Source organism: Camellia sinensis, chromosome 1, assembly GCF_055761805.1.
Source record: "Camellia sinensis isolate YWXY chromosome 1, ASM5576180v1, whole genome shotgun sequence".
NCBI lineage: Eukaryota > Viridiplantae > Streptophyta > Magnoliopsida > Ericales > Theaceae > Camellia > Camellia sinensis.
In genome coordinates, this window is record NC_138961.1 from 38,565,743 (window position 1) to 38,571,138 (window position 5,396).

Sequence of the window (5,396 nt, forward strand, 5' to 3'; positions counted from 1 at the left end):
GGTCGTGTGTAATAAGTGGAATTTATTATGGAAATAATAAAATTGGGAAATTATGAGCTTGAATGGTAGGGCTGGATTGATTAATCACTCACCTTTGAAAATGTTGATAATTTATCTGTTTGATGAATTTATTATCTGTTTAGAAATAAATGTTTTGGGCTATCGGTGGAGGATAGTCTTGATTGTTGTAGGCACTGCATGATGATTAGGTGAATTAAAACTAATCATATGAATATGTCATTGAATATGACAGGTGGAATAACACATTGAATATGTGCTTTGCTTGATCATTGTATATGATAAGTGTTTAAATACATTGTATATGTATATTGTTTGGGAGGAGATAGGGGATGTACTCCTAAATCGGATTTGGGAGGAGATAGGGGAAGGACTCCAGTGATAACTAAGTTGGCCAGAGTGTCCAGGGTGAAAGTCCCGAAATCCTGATTGCGTTTGCATAACGTAGATGAATTGAAGTACTGAAATGACGATAATATGAGTTGTAATCTCATTTGAACTTGAAGTGTTGAAGTGTTAATTATATGAGTTGTAGTCTCATTATGAACTGTCTGGATGAATAGAGAACCATATCTATGAATTGGTTTGGATAATGAAATGGAAAGAGATGTACGTTTGTTTATATGAGTTAAACATTTGTCGAATGCTAATGTTTTAGTTATCATTCATATTATGTTTAGCATATCTCTACTGGGCGTTGGCTCACCCTATATGGGACATCATTTTTCAGGTTCAGGTGATATGCCACCTCCAAGGACGTAGCTTGGAAGGCTTAGAGGCTGACAGATCTTTGTTGTTATCTTTTTGGTATTACATGTAAATTCAAGCCAAGGGCTTAATGTGCTTTGAGTTAGTACTCTCTTTTTGTAACCAAATGTTGACTTGGAAAGTTGTAAGCCCGTAGGGCATTTACTTTTGTTGTCAACGTGTAATACTTTTGTAATGAATACTCTGATAAATGGAAAGATGCTTTATTCTCTTATGTCTGTGGGTGTCACAAATGTTGTGTTTATATGTATTATTTTGAGGGCGTTACAGATTCTGCTACTCTAGCGCACTGGTTTGAAAAAGGTAAAAGAATAAAAAATAATATTTTAATGAAATAGAATTGAGAGTTTGATGGAGTGTGTATATAAAAAAAAAGATACTAGCTAAAATATAAAAGTAGATTTTAGATTATAATTTGACTCAAAATTTGCTAAGACTTATGCGGATGCTATAATTTAGGGTTCATTTGGCAATGACTTTTTTAGTTGGCTTTTTAATTTTTTTGACTTTTTTAGTCTGAGACTTTTAATTGTTTGATTTTTTTGCTTGACTTTTTTTTACTTTTTACTTGTGAATGCCAATTTTTTTTGTTTGACTTTTTAATTTTTTTAATTATTATTTTTTTTGTCTATATGTAATTATTTAGCCGAATAAGAAAACCAAATTGGGGCTTACTTTTTTTTTTATCTTTTTGACCATTTTGATCACCAAACAAAACTGCATGATTCTCGTTGATTTGAATGTTGCAGCTTTTTCTTTTACAGATGTGAATACACATGGTGGCGGTCGAAAAATCTTTTTATCTTTTTGACCATTTTGATCGCCAAACAAAAGGCCTATTTGGTAGGGCTTATAAGCTGATTATTTTAGCTTTTAACTTAATTTAAGTTGAAATAGTGTGTTTGGTACAACTTAAGTTACCAACTTATAGCTTAAACTAAGCTATTTTTCAACTTATATCAAAAGTTGGTGATGGGGTGCTTAAGGATTTCGACTTAAGCATGCAGTTAGGATTGGGGGTTAAATGACTTAAATGTCCCTCCTAAACTTGAATATTTATGAAACTGCCATTATATATACTCGTTATCTTTGTTGCCCTAAACACACTCTCGCTTCTCACAGTCTTCTCTCTTCTTCTCCTCTCCTCTCTAGTGGCCGAGAAGAACAGTCGTCCGCTTTTTGATCGTAGCAGATCGGTGCTTGTAGAACATCGCCTACCTCTCCAAGAACAGTCGTCCCCTGTTTTCCGTTCATCTGCATAACAAAAGGTAACATTTCATGACTGTGATATATACAAATACATATATATATATATATATATATATATATATAAGATTTCTCTCTCTAATTACTGTGAAATGTCCCTCTTCTTCACTCTGTGATTAGGGTTGAAAACACCTCTCTCTCTTCTTAACTCTCTGATTACGATTGAAAACCCACCTTTTACTATGATCTGTTATTTATTTAATTAATCCTTAGGTGTTTTTCAATTTTAAATTCATAAATTTGGTTCGTTGTGACTGACTGAGCTCTTATAATTGTTTTGTTTCTGTATATGTTGGGCAAAATCTACTTTACAAACTCAAATTTCAAAGAAAAAAGATTCAAAAATGACAATTTTTTAAAACTACACTAACCTTTGAATCATGTTAGTTTAATTGGTTGTTCAGCTCTGGTTGACTTTGTGGACTGCAAGGAATACATTTGTGGGTTAATGCTAAAAATTATTTGCCATACATGCTCATTATTTTTTCTGTATGCTATATACATGTATTTACGCTTGTAGTGTTATTCACTAAAATTGTGGAAACAATTATGTTTGTGCCTACAGGGGGGTGAATAGGCCAAACTCTTAAACAAATTAGCAATTAAAATTTACCAAGTGGATTAATCTATTTAATTAGCCAGTTCTAATTATTCACATGATGCTTTTTATTGCCCATTTTCACCATTTATATTGCATAACTATAATTTTTATGGTTTGAGTTGACTTCACTAATGCCTAACAAGGGGGGCATGGGCTCACTAGGGGTTGGGGATTTGGAATTTGAATTTTCATTCTATTCTGTTATTCATGATAGGATCATGTGGATTCATACAGTAGGGAATATCTATGACAAATCTTCTCAACTATTGGTTGACCGGCCTTTTTGGAACAAAGGAAATGCAGTCTTTGAGAACTCCATACCTTTTCGTTAAAGTAAAGGGTTTGAATTAAAAAATTGTTGTGGATTGCCCTCATAACTATGTGGAATGGTTTAAACGAGTTCAAATGTAACATTTTTGTATTAGTTGAATTAATCGATTATTTGTAGAGCTCAAATTCCAATTTCAACCAATTCGTAAGTATGCATTACAATGTTAAAAGATACCTCAAATGTTCTTTTCTTTTTCTTTTGTCAATCATTTCTACTTTTAAAGTACTAGTAGTAGTAGTAGCAATTAACTTGATGATTCACCTAATTTCTTGCTTGTGAAATTAACTTGGAGTATCATCTGTCCATTTTTTTTTTAAAATAAATAAATAAATTCCTCTACATTGGTTAAAAAAATTCTTCCTGAATGAGACTCAAGCTTGAGACACTTCCTCACACAGAGAAAGCATTATAATTTTTTTCAAGTAGGCCAAATGCCAATTGTGGATGGCCATATTTTCTAATTTGTGTTTATTGTGTTTTGTTTGTTGATTGTTGCCTATATATCAATTAAATTGGCGTAGTGAACCTTTGATAGATTGAAACTGAACATGAGCGATACTATTTCTTTTGCAATAGAATTGCTTCAAGTGATGTCACTTGGCTAGGCAAGTAGTAAAAGTTTATAGACATGTTTGAGGATTTTCAGAGTCTACTTTGTAATTTATTTCTGCGGAGTTTTGCAGAGAACCTAGCTTAGAGGATGTAGTGCACCCTTACTTACAATAAGCCATTTAGGTCTCTTGATAGAGAGGAATTTGGATATATGGCATCTAGATTGTAGTGCCAATTTGCAAGTTCTTTTTTTTATTATTCACTTTGGCTATGCTTTCATATAAGAATCTTGCTAGTAAAGAGTTTATAATTATGTGAGTTGACTTGGGTTGTGATATTCATTCATTAAGGTTTAGTAAAAAGTATAATAAAAAACTGGGTTGTGATATTCATTGATTGAGTTTAGGTAAAAAGTATAATAAAAAACTTAATAGTTGCTTATAGAACTCTGAAAAAACTTATAAAAAAACTGGGTTGTCAATGTGTTTTTGGACTTGTGTTGTTATCAAATCTGAAATCCAACCACTACTTTGGACTTGTGCTGTTATCATAACCCAATCTGCTAGCTTGCTGGACAACAACATTCATTGATATAATACCTTGGTACCTATTAATGGTGCTGCATGTTTTTGGACTTCGCATCAACATGGATTGTCTTGAGGCTTATTAGGGATGGTTGTGAAGCCTCTCTCTGTAGAACTTCCTGGCCTACTACCATTGGTCGCCCTTCAGGTCTTTTTCTCTCTCTCATCTCTCTCTCTCTTTGTAGATTTTGGTAAGGACCCATTTCTGATATGCGTGTGGTGTTGTGTTCACGAAGTGTTTGAATTTATAGGTGATTATGAATATATAGATGCTTTGATGAAGGACAACAATGGTGGTGGTGATGAAACAGTGAGGTTGATAGTGGACATGGATTTCAGGTCTCAGTTTGAGCTAGCAAGGCCTACTTCAACATACTCAAAGCTCACAGCTTCTCTGCGTTCCATATTTGTTGGGAGTGAAAAGAAACTAATGGAGATAATATGTTTGGCTTGCTTAGCAAATAGCATCAACAATTTTCCCAAGACTACTCAGAGATGGAATTTAGATTTGATTGTATTGTTCAGCTACTGCCAAATTTAGGGAATGTTTGTTATAGCTTTTTGTTTTTTGAAAAGAAAAAAAATTAAAATCATGAAAACTTGTTTGATAGAAGTATTGTTTTCGTGTTCCTATATGAATTGTTGAGGCTGTGCCTCAAAGTTTTGTTTTTTTATAGTTACCTTCAAAAAGGAAAAAGTTTTGATGATTTTTCTGGCAATTATCCATTTTAATGTCCTCTAGTTGTTTCTCTATTTTATTTTATTTACTAATTTTGCCCTCATCACAGGTCTATCCAATTTGATCAAATAGCATTCAGGTTATAAAGAATAAATAAGAAGAGGAAATGCTATGTATGAACCATATATATCTTCTAATTAAAAAAAATTTAATTTTAATTTTTTAAATCATAATTGAAAAAAAAATATATCATAATTAAATACAATATGAGGTATAACTAAAGAAATTATGAGTTAGGGCTAGGCTTCTCTTGTGAACTCAATATTAAAATTAAATTTTTTTTTTGAGGTAACAGAAAAATGTACCAAATTAGGTACTAATTATATTAACTTCCATTAATGAAATAACTTTTTCAAAATTTAAAGTGAAGAAAATGACAAAATTACCAATTGTTATGTTCATAATGGCAAAAATGACAATTATACAGCAAAAACTATTTTACAGCTTATTTATCAAACACTACTCTGCTTCTTAAATCCATAATCCCACAGCTGCACCAAACAGGTTACCAGCTTATGTTCACAGCTGTAAGTTATA